Source organism: Plectropomus leopardus, chromosome 15 (assembly GCF_026936395.1).
Source record: "Plectropomus leopardus strain MGB_pleo_1.0 chromosome 15, ASM2693639v1, whole genome shotgun sequence".
Classification (NCBI taxonomy): Eukaryota; Metazoa; Chordata; class Actinopteri; order Perciformes; family Serranidae; genus Plectropomus; species Plectropomus leopardus.
Genome location: NC_142190.1, coordinates 31,055,379 through 31,068,014, shown reverse-complemented (window position 1 = coordinate 31,068,014; position 12,636 = coordinate 31,055,379). Strand labels below are relative to the sequence as shown.

Genomic DNA, 12,636 nt, shown 5'->3' with positions numbered 1-12,636 from the left:
AGCCATTTAATTTGGATAAATTATTATAATACTGGGTACATTTCTAAAAGAACAAGACAAACTGAATGCTTTTTTAAATGGCATTATCAAAAACACATAGTGCATGTCTCTTTTCACTGAAATTAGTTTTTAGACCATGTGCCTAAATTCCACCAGCACCATCACTGCCCCAATTGCGTTATAAATAACAGAACAAATAAAATAAAATGAAATGAAGTTAAATTAAATTAAATTAAACGTAACGTATAAGTACCACTGCAACACAAAGTAACCTACTCTGTGTGATTCTGTGTAAATCTTGCTAAACAGAATCATGACCTGCCTGATAATCAGACTCATGTGCCATTTTTTTTCTCTTCATGCATTAAGCATGACATTGCATTCATCATAGCTGGTTTCTGTTTGGCGGAAGGGGTTACGTTCAAGTGACAAGTAATAGAATGATGTTAAAGATTCTGTTATATTGTTTTCTACAGTAAAAGCAGTTAATGTTTTGCACACTTAGAGAGAAATAGGCTGATTTAAGAAGTATTATTTCTGTAAGTCAGTGTACAATCTATGAAACAGTGTTGATCATGTTATGCCTGTTTCCACTTGTGTGGCAATTCATCTATTATTAATGTAGCCATTTTTCTGGCTCTGACTCAGAAAAATGACAACCCCATCTGTAATCCCAATAACACAGCTCTTGACACAACACCAGACCAATTTGAACTACAGAAAAATGTGGGAATGGTGACAAAACAGCCAAGCTGGCCAAAGCACTTGAACCTTTGGGTTCTGCTTGCATCAATGATTTTTTAAAACTGCCTGCTTGCAATTTACCTTTCGTTAATAGGTTTCTTTCTCACTTCACCCCAGTGCTAAGAATAGAGATATTTAATTCAGTTTATCACCCGCTTTCAAATTTCAATTAGTGCCTCTTAAACTGGAATACAGAATATTCTCAAACGGTGCACTTTCATGCCGCTTTGCTGTGAAGTCAGCAAATGCCTGCTCGAGAATGCCTAAATAAAGTGTTATGTGCTTCAGCTGAAATCACACAAAAACAAGAAAACACTTGAACTTCCTGAGTATCGCGACATTTCAACACTCAGACCAGTGAGTCTGGGCTGCAGCTGTGACTGTGTTTGAGATGATGAAATGCAGAACATTAAGAGACTTTGTCATCTGCTCTGCTTCACTCTCGCCTACATAAGATACGCCCACTCACTTTCTCTTTAGCTGTGACCTTGACAAATCTCAGAGATGACAAGCACATGAGCTAGGGGGTGTGTGGATGTGTGTGTGTGTGTGTGTGTGTGTGTGTGTGTCTGTGTGCGCAGCAATTAATTTCCTTGTATATTACACCTATAAGTGCTAAGGCAAAAGAGGAAAAGAGCCCCTCACATAATTTGCCAGGAGTACCTGCCTTCGTTGTTATCTTTGATTGGAAAGGAGGCTCAAGTGGAGCGCGTTAGACGATAGATTGCTCCGATGGAGTCGCGGTGACAGCCGTGCGGGTTGTTTAAAGGGCCATTCGGATGCAATCTGAGAGATTTCAGCCTGGATTTATACCTCCCCTATTGCCGGGGCTCCTCACTCCGGAGCTATGGTAAACGGGAATGAATTATTGTGTCAGGAAGCAGACTTCCCCCTCTCCCTCCCGGCCAGCGGGGCCCTGAGCTGTGCAGTCTGGCTTGTGCTTTGCATTTCATTATCACTCTAGAGCACTTCACCTGTGTGTGTGAGGGGCATTAACACTGTCATTACAGGAGCTTGGTGCATGTTGTGTCGAGGTCAGAGGTGTCCCCTTGCTGAGAAAAACAAAGCCAGATTTATTCAGCTAGTCCATGTTGGTTATTCTTAAAATCTACCGCACTTCTCAAATAAGGCTGATTCTTAACCCTTCGAAGCCTGGATTGACATCAGTTTTCTTGCGTTGCTGAGACACCTTTCACAAGCTTTTAAACTCTTGAAACCAGAGTAAATTGGGTCAACTTATTTTGAAAACATGGAAATAAGGCAGGGAGCAACTTGGCAAGAAATGTCTAGCAAACTGTAAATTGTAAAAGGTGAAAAGAAAAATGGCCTGAAAAAGATAAGATTATTAGAAAATTAACTAACAAAAATCCAGAAAATGGTTTACATAATTTTTATAATGTTACAGAAAAAAATATTAAATTTTTACATTGTTTTCAGCACTATTTTCAGGTCATTTGCTTGTTTAGTGTTTGTTTTTAATTTTATTTATTTATTTATTTATTTATTTGGCATATTTCCAGGTTATTTTCTTGAAACTAATTTCTTGCTAATATTTTGGGTCATTTCTTGTTAAGTTACCCCTTCTTATGTTCTTGAAAAGAATCAGGCCAGGTGTCAAATTATTATGTTATATGTTATGTTATAATTAATGTGTTAAATAAAAAAAGATGAATTTTTAAGGTAATTTTTAGCACTATTTTCAGGTCATTTGCTTGTTTGGTATTTATTTATTTATTTCAAATTTCCAGGTTCTTTTCTTGAAACTTTTCCTAATTTATTTTGCCAATATTTTGGTTCATTTCTTGTAAATCTACTTCTTATGTTCTTTAAAAGAATGAGGTCAATCAGGTTTCAAAGGGTTAATATATGTGACAGCAAAGTGCTACAGCTGCTCTCTGTTAGATATAGTAGATAGGAGATTTTTTCAGACACAGAATATAGAACATTGCTGTCTTCATCTATCTGTTAAAAGTGATGCATTTTGTCATCCAGGCAGGGCGAGTAGGTGTCTTTTATGTTAATGTTCCTTGCAGCTTCATTCAGACATGACAGGACATTTAGGGAAAGAGACACAATGCTCAGGTAGTACTTGGCACCTGGTGAGGAAGCAGTGAAGGAGGGAAAGCGCTGCAGTGAGTTAGAAGAATATTTTTTGTTCTCTCAGGCTGCATCAGTGATGGATTTTAAAAGCCATTTGCCATTTGATCCCTAAATTATCATTATCAGCAGCATAAGGGATGCTCACGTCTTACAGTAAACTGACTACAAACCAATACATTCACATCAGTTTCATCAGTTAACATTATTAGAGGACAAACTGAGACTCCCATTCAATTCATGATCATTCCTATGTTCCCGGGGTCCTTCTTTCCCAGGTCCTATGTTCTGTCCACAACAGAAACTTGAGAAAGATGTCTGCGAGCTCTATATTCTTTTAATATGACATGGGTTAGGTAAGGTAACTAAAATCATGTCCCTGAGAGTGATGAAATTGGCACAGGCCTTTGACTAAATATAGTTGTTGTACAACAGCTCCAAAACTAATTGCAGCCCAAAAAACTTAATTAGAAGAATGAATAAATTGACTAACCAATTAAGGAATATAAACATGGCTAACTAAGGGTTAGAAGCAAGGTCGAGGGCTAACTTTAATTCCCATTTCTAAACAAGTTAAGGTAAGAAAGAGGTCAAAGGTTGGTTAAAGGTAAAAAATCCATAAAAACTCACTACTAAACAGGTGGAGGTTAGGAAAAAAATTTATCAAAATATGCAAAGTAAACCACAACTATTTAAGACACAAAGAGGGACAAGAAATTGACGTAAACACAATAGGAGGGTTGATGTTTGTTTCCAGAACACAGGAACATATGACCCTGTGAACAAAGGACCCATGGTAACACAGGGCCATTGGAACGTAGCACCATAGAGCCTGTGGGAACATAGGACCATGGGAACAAAGGCTCATGGGAACATAGGGCTGTGAGAGCACAGCCCACTGAAACATTTGGCCCATGGGAACACAGGACCATGGGAAAATGGGGTCCATCAGGACACAGGAACGTGGGAACATAGAACAATTCGAACATAGCCCCTGAGAACTTAGGACCATGGGAACATAGGACTGTGGGAACATTGGACCCAGGAAACTAGGGATGGCCAATAATAGATTTTTGGGGGATTTTTACGAAATGCCAATATATACCAACTCATTTGGCCTATAACCAATATTGAAATATCCACTTTTTTCCCCACCTTATTTCAGCATGTTAGCTGATGGAGATATTCCATTTTAAAGCCAATACTGGCCGATACCGATGACGTGCCGATATTACCGTACTTCCATACTTTCGAAAAAATAGGACTATGGAACAAAGCCCATGGGAGCATACAGCCAATTGAGACAGAGGACCATGAGAGCATATTGCAACATAGGACTGTGGAAACATAAGACCACGGGAACATAGGGCCCGTGGGATCATGTGACTGTCCGAACATAGGACCTATGAGAACATAGGTCATGAGGAACTTAGATACGCTTCCGTTTAAATCCTGTTTTCTCAAATTTTTCCTGGATATTCATTTTTTCATCAATGCATTTGGCATGAATGAAGATTGACTGTTGGTCAAATTATTACTATGGTTTGGTTTATTTTATTTGCTTATTTTGCTACAATATGTGAAGAATCTCCGACACGATTGGAAACCTTTTTTTTCAATAAAAAGTTAACTAGAACAGGTATGGTATCAATGGAAGATATTTCTTGAATAGACTGAAATGCAGCTTTATCATGAAAACTCTGTATTGTCTCACTTGCTATAAACAGAGCATTTGCTGGCCGAGGGTGTAAAGGGTTAAGAAAACAAAGTAATCCGCCTTTTCTCCTATCAGGGCATTCTGTGGACTAGAAAAAGAAGTTAGAAATTCTTTAATCCAGTAGGAGTCAGGTTCAAGGCCACAGGAACTCAGCCAACAGCGAGGTCAAGCAGAAAGAGAACCAGTTGCCAAATAGCCATTGTGCATTTTTCAAATCTGTACCTGTCAGGAGCATCCTGATGTGAGTCAGCTCTCCTGCAGTGCTCACTGATAAACACTCAGACTCAGGAAGCACAAAGCAATACCGTGATCATAACTTCCAGAATAGAAACTCACTTTGCTCTCAAACGAGACCACAAACAACAAATACTGAGAAGTGAAAATTACATGGGAAGCTCTGATTCCTCTGAGCTGTCAATAAACATTGACGTGTTTATACAGAAACATTCAGCTTTAATTTAAGTAATCTGACATATACAGCCATCATATCTGGGACAAAGTAAACTCAGATGACAGATTTTAATTCAGAAAGAAGCTTAGAAGATGTCTGTCGCAGATCAACGTTGAGTGTAATGCAGCTGCGGAGACAATAATGGAACTGATGTTTTCTTCACAACACGTCTGTCTCTTTCATCAATAAGCATTCTCAAAAACAAAAATATTGTATGATTAAAATGTCACTGTAGCACAGTTAAAATAGCTGAGCTACTTGCATGTCATCTTAAGAACAATAAGATAAATACCTGAGCACCGAGGAAACATTGCAGGTATTTGTCTCTTTGGAAACTGACAGCAATCATACTTAAAACCTGTTGTCACATGCTCATTACTCATCTTTTAAGAAGAAAAAAAGGAACAAGAGCACCCATGCTAAGTACACCCACTGCACTGTGGTAATTCACACCCTTTTAATCCCTAATGAACTACAGAGCACACTTAACATTGAAGCTTGTTTTCACTTTAAAAACACAACCTGCCATTGCAGCTACACTTACAGTACTCAAGCAGCACCTCAGCTTCACAGCTGAGAGCCATTCAGCGGGGGCCAAATTATAGCTTGCATTTATTGATTGAATTCTGTCGGAACAAATATCAACACCTTTAATTAGTAAGTGTCTGTGCACACCCCTTCTCAGCAAAAAGATGTCCAAAAAAGTCAATAACAGCAAAGAGGATGACTCAGGAGATCGCTGAGTTGAAAAACTGTAATTGGTCACATCATGCAGGTTTTGTGCTTGAATAGAATGTGCTGGATGCACGACATAATCTGAGGATAGATCGGGCCCCTAGCTTTTTATTAGGTGGGTGGTAACCTTCAAAGCTACAGGCAGGAACTTTTTATGGAAATAATTTTTTATCATATTTGCTAAAGCTATCACTATATTCACACAGAAGTACCAAATCAAATCTACCCTGACTTACAAGACTACAATCATGTCAATTAGGGCTGGGCAATATAAAGATGTTATATCATATCAAGATTTGAGACTATATGTCGTCTCAAATATTGTATATTGTTATATTATAATATGGAATAAATGGTGTTTTTTCCTGATCCTGATCATAAAAGGTTGCATTACAGTAAAGTGATGCTCTTTTCGCAACTTATCAGACAGTTCTACTTGTTTAAGTCCTTGTCTTTACCCACTCAGTCAATACATCTTCATTAACAATGATTTTTGATCAAAAGTGGAACTGTGTTAATATTTTTTCAAAGCACTAATAGTCATTCCTACAATACTGTCACATCAAGGGAATTTGGTTTTAAAAAAAAAAAAAAGCAATGTTCAATTCTGTCTCCTAGTTGTAGCATCAATAAAGTGCTTTTGAGGATATTTAAAAATATTGAGATATATATTGTGTATCAAGAAATTGCCTAAGAATATCACAATATAATTTTCAGCCCATATCGCCCAGCTCATTACTGCTCGTGAACTGCTGTCAAGAGAGCACTGATCAAATATGATTCAAGATTCTGTTGCTGTGTTGCCCAGATCCGCCTCCAATGTTTTCACAAACATATTTTAGTGTAAATTCCAGCTGTAACATGAGAAACTGTGTATTCAAATACCCCTACTATAATACTACATAGTATGGCAGTATGGTATTTATTGTTTAAGTGACAAAATAATTATAGAGACTACCACCAACAACACAAAGGGGGGGATAATAAAGAAATGCATTTATAACTATTGTAATGAATATATATAAACTGTTAGAATCCACATTATGCAGTGTTTACTTAAAAGTTAAACTTTACAGGGTTAACTTCCATCTCTGGCAAGTTTGGCGAATGGCAGTTTGTTTTCTCTCCATAGTAATGGATATGTGAGCAAGAGGGTCAAAGTTCAGGAAGCAGGGTTATATCATCCCATTGTGTGCATACAGCATGCAACAGTACAAACTTTGTGAGGGCAGCCGAAGTATATAAAGTATAAAAGTGAAAAGAATAAAGTCCTGCTGCATTAGTAACTTGTCTTCTTAAATTCAGTCAACTGCACTAACACTAGTTCTAAAAAAAATAGTTTCTTTTCATAGTGTATGACAAAAAATAATTTCATACAAGTTACCAACTACAGCTTTAAATGCATCACTTCTGAATATTATTTGTGTATTTGAGACACTGCTTGCTTGTTGTTTTCTCTGTTACTGATCTAACAGATACAGCAAAAAACAAGACCTTATTTTTATCCATCTGTGTTTATGATACCAAGCAGTCCACCTCTCACTCCCCCCATTATCCTATACAAATTGAATACATTTCAGTGCCATATCCCAGAAAACAGCCCCTGAAATAGCCGCTGTCAGTGACATTTCAAAGAGAGAAAAATTTTATCACTCCAGTGGGCAAAACATTGGCAGATTATTCAGAATGCTGTTGCTAGCAGTCAAAATGTGCTCAGAAATGGTTTTAGATGTCCACACTGTGCTGGAGGCTTCACTTGCAGACCACACAAGACAGTATGAAAATAATGTTTGCTGGAGTCGGATCATAAAACGGCAGCGCGCGGCACTCTGCAATCACTCCATCTCCTCCAATAAAGCAGCAATGTCAACACGGAGCTAGGTGAAGGACACGCCTGCTGAGAATCTGATGCCTTCTGCTCCACCGTGTTTCACTTTAAAAGTGGCACATTTAGGAGCCCTAAAGGGGGTCACCTCATTTTATGGCACATATATTTGGGTACATTTATGACCCGAACCTCCAGGCCCGCAGCTTTGCTAGGGTTATTGACTTATTGTGTGTGTGCGAGAATGTCTCATAAACTCTGATGTCCCTCTTTAGCCAGTATCGAGCGCACTTCATGCCAGAAGGGAGGAGAAAAACAATCTGATTTGCCACTGGCTGGTGGCATATCTATTTCCCATTCAACAGATTTTTGGGCAAGCGTGTGTGTATGTGTGTATGTGTGTATGTGTGTGTGTGTGTGTGTGTGTGTGTGTGTGTGTGTGTGTGTGTGTGTGTGTGTTGCATGCAGCAGATGGAGGGAGAGAATTATCCGAATACCAGTATGGAAATGTGATAAATATTCCTTTGAGATGAAATCATCTAAAGCCTTCTAACACTGCAAGTCTAATTAGATGATGGTAATTAATCACATGTTGCTGTGCTTGTTCTGAGTAATGAGACTCCAAAAGGTGCAATTTATGAATCTGAGTGGGACTAAGCACTCTGTTTATTATTGATCACTAACATAACTTGATGATCACCCCTTGGCTAATCCTCAGAGAGGCTGAGAAGGCTGAATGTATTTATTTTCTCTCACTCTTTCCTCTTAAAGGGACAGTTCAAAAGTGGGCTTGTATGGGGTACTTATCTCTGTTAAATCTGACAAGTTGATCTTACTTAAATTGTTTCAGTAAATATATTACTGGTTACATATTTTGTGAAGTTGTTGCAAATTGCAAGTGGAATTATCTTGTTGTCTCTAAGTGTTCAGTAAACCAAGTTAGTCTGACTTAAATTGATCATGACAAGAAAGATTTTTCAATTATGAAGTAAGGGGACCAACAAATTCTGTTTTGTTCACGTTTAAGAAAAGTAAAGTTTAAGTAAAATTTACATTGATCCATAGATCCAGTTTTGGAGTCCCACACAGAATCTAAGCAATGTGCTGCTGTGGATGGGGGTCAGCAACAAAATTTATTTTAGCCACCGAAAAAAGCCCCACCGTGAAAAAAAAAAAAAAATCATCAGTTTAAGTGTACGCTACATTGAGATTATTTTCACTGCTTCACCTGAATGTGAGACAGTGATTTCCATGTGGAAACCAAACCTGTAAATTGGTCTCGTCAAAGCCAGACTCCAATTAAAAAAACAGTAATTCAAGATCACTGATCACAGGAGCTGCTGGTCTACCCCTGCCTTTATCATTTAGTTTGTGTGTGTTGTTGTGTGACTTTGGTGTTTTAAAAGGTTAGTTCAGATTCACCAAAGTCACACCATAGCATAAACTAACGAACTGGAAGAAGCAGCTGCAGACCAGCAGTGTTTGTGTTTGGTGAGCGAAAATTACTGTTTTTCTCAATGTAGTCTGGTGGCTTTGATGAGAGCATTGAAAGGGAACTGAAGGTGTTAACAGCTTGAAATGTGCCATCTGAGTCTAAGATAAGATGGTGAAAATACTTATGATATTATGTATGATAATATCAGCATGCCATCAATACCTGCTAATACTGGCTTTATCACAGAACTTTTTAAATTGACAAGGTGAACTTGTACAACACATCAACCCTGAATGAAGTATTTTTATTATTTTGCATAATCAATTAATAATGCATACACTGAAAAGCATTATATTTTATGGCTCCATCTGCTGGTGGGCCATCAGAATTAGAGTATGCATCATATTAATTCCACTACAAAAAAAAAAAAAAATTAACGATCATAAAAATTAGGTGGGGAAAAATAGTGGCTGTATTGATATCAGTATCAGTTATCGGGAAAAACAAGCTGTCAAATATCAGCATATCAGATATCAACAAAAGATCTCATGCATCCCAAGAAAATACTCTCAATATAGTGTACACTTATGTGAATAATGATTCTTTTTAGATGGGACTTTTTTTTTTTTTTAGATGGCTAAAACACATTTTGTCGCTGCCTCCCATCCAGAGCAGTACATTGCTTTGCTTCCATGTTGGTATTTCTCTGTGTTTCTCCAAATTAGTGGGCATACCAACTCACATCTACTGTATATAATACACTGACTATAAATAAGTGCTCCATACAACCCCACTCCAAAAATATCCAAACTACCCCTTTAAAAAAAAATTTCAGAGCTTATAGCACACTTACAGAAAAACAAATAAAAGGGTACTGTGCTGTCTCTCTTACCCCCCTGTTATGAGCACTAAGCATTGTGAAGTATTAATTAAACTGCAGCTGATTAAACAATATGTTGATATCACATCATCAAATGGCATATGCTAATTGTGCTTTCCCGGACCTCATTATAGAATTCTGCTAGAGTAATTCCAAACAAAGTTATGCCAGCGCTTCATCGGGGGCAGCTTCCTGAGGGGGCTGGTGTAATTGTATCATCAACTGCAGCAAGTCATCTTATCCACAGTTTCACTCCACCACATGGGGAGCACTCCAAGCTCCACTCCGATAAGCCTCCTCCTGAATGGAGCCATTGAGAAACACTGATGTAGAACTGTTGTGGTGGAGAGCGGCTCGGCAGCAGGGCCTCCATACAAGTAGCAGCTTATTCACGGTAAAATGAAGACTGGAGAAAAATATGCCCATAAACACCCTCTTCATGATCTTTTAGCTGCTAATTATGATGACAAATCATTTAAATGGGAAATAACTAAGATTTGTTGTGCACTAAAGCAGTAAGATAAAATAAAATAAATTAGTGCTGCGAGGGGTGATTGGGCAGAGGTGAATACCAATATCTGAACCATTAATGTGCAGAGATTTCTGTCTTCAAAAGTCATTTTATAATCCCTGATTTGGAACAGAAATGTAATTATTGAATGTCGTAGCAGCAACCATACCACAGGGTGGATGATTCTGCAAATGTTTTTTTCAAATTCTCCTCATGGCAACCACATCATTTTAATGCTATGATTAGAGTTAGGTTTGATTAAAAAAACAAAAAACGACTATTAATTGCTGGTGTGTGACAAAGCCTGAACTCTGTGCCCTTTTACATGTCCAGAAAGTGGAAAGAGAATACTACATACAAGTACTGTTACTTTCAAGAAATTTTACTAAAGTATAAGTAAAAGTATTTGTGTAAAAATTAACTTAACCCCTAAACAAACAAATGGACATCAACTTTCTTGTGCTGCATTCAGATGTTTTTCCATAAGCATTTAAACCTCTGAAATTTAAACAAACTGGGAAAAATTTAATGAACACCTTAGCAAGAAATGTCCCGCAAACTGCAAAAAATTAGTAAAAGGTGTAAATGAAATCATAATAAAAATTGCTGGGATGTGTAATTAGATATTATCAAAAAAAGGGGGAGACTGTCCAGAAAACTATATTTAGAATTCTCTAAATTATTTGAAATACATTTTTTCACTATTTTCTTACTTATTTTTTTGCCATTTCTAAGCCATTAAGCTTGTTGTCCTCCCATGAAAGAAATCAAGTCAATTTCCCTAAGTTTTAAAGGGTCAACTAAAATTAAACTGTTGGTCAGTTATAAAATCTATTCTGAATACTAGTAACTGCGTTGATAAGATTAAATGTCAATGCATACACGTAGGACAACAAAATCAACATGACCGTTTATGCCTCCAAACCAACAGTAAATTGTATTTCTACAGCTGGCACTTTTGCAACCTTTAGGGTACAATCAGAGGTGGAGAGACTATGAGAGTACTGTACTCAAGTACAAGTACTGTTACTTTAAGAAATTTGACTCAACTACAAGTAAAAGCACTTGTCTAGTAAAATTAAGAAGTAGGTCAGTGAAAATGTACTCTGAGTACTAGTTACTGTGTTACAATTTTAAAGGACGAATGTCAATGCACACACTTAGAGATCAACAAAATCAACATTCAATGACTGCCAGTGTCTCCAAACCAACAGTAAATTATATCTATAAGCAGCACTTTACCAGCCTGTCGGGTACAACCAGAGATGGAAAGACTACTCGAATACTGAACTCAAGTACACAATTTTACTCAAGTACAAGTAAAAGTGCTTGTCTGAAAATTTACATGAGTAAAAGTAAAAAGTAGGTCAGTAAAAGTGTACTACAAGCACTCAGGGGTTTGTCGAGGGAGAGGCCTCGGGTGGAATGGGACACCTCTGAAATAAAGATTGGCCACTCCAGGTGCCAACCCGTTACAGATGGTTATCTGCTCAGTCAGTTTGAACTGTTTAAAGAGTAAACTGGATTTTCATTTATAGGTGATGTGCTAGAGTAGTGTCTAGCCTGTCTGACTCCACATTCAAATAACTTGATACAACTGCTAAAAAACGTGTCCACACAGGCTCGTTTATTTTAATTTTGTTGGCACTTTATACCTGCTGTTGTACTAGTTACTTTTGGAGGAATATTTCTCAAGTAAGTATGGAAGCATTTTTTACATTTGTGTGGTGTCACTCTGTTATGTTGTGATTGGAAGGTCTATTTATCTTTTAAACTGAACTATTAACAGAAACCTAAGACACTGTAATGTTTGTAATTTAAGTAAGTCTGAGTAATAGAGACAAAAATACTAGTAAATTACAGCATTGCCGACACATTCGCCCACAGCAGTGTTCGTACTTCATGCCACCCCTGCATAAGACAGTGCCCCACTTGGGCCACACAGTAAAAGAAAAATGTCTGGACATGCCACTGCAAGTACTAGTTACTGCATTACAATCTTAAATCCTAAGATTAAAAAAATATATCCCGTCCAATGTCGATGTACACAACATTAACGTGACCACATATGTCTCCAAACCAACAATAAATTACTTTTCTATAGACAGCACTTTTGCAACCAGTACATCTGATTATTAATCCTTAAACAACAGTGAAAGGTGACAAACAAGTAGGTTATCTAAATAATTAGCTGGAGGGTTTTTTAAATTATTTTTCAGAATATTTCATAGACCTATAAAA

At 37.4% G+C, this 12,636-nt stretch overlaps 1 protein-coding gene across 2 annotated transcripts in view; it reads right to left on the bottom strand.

Moving 5' to 3' along the window:
- ntm (neurotrimin) overlaps positions 1-12,636 on the bottom strand; it is a 574,312-nt gene that overhangs the window by 294,862 nt on the left and 266,814 nt on the right. The window lies entirely within an intron of this gene.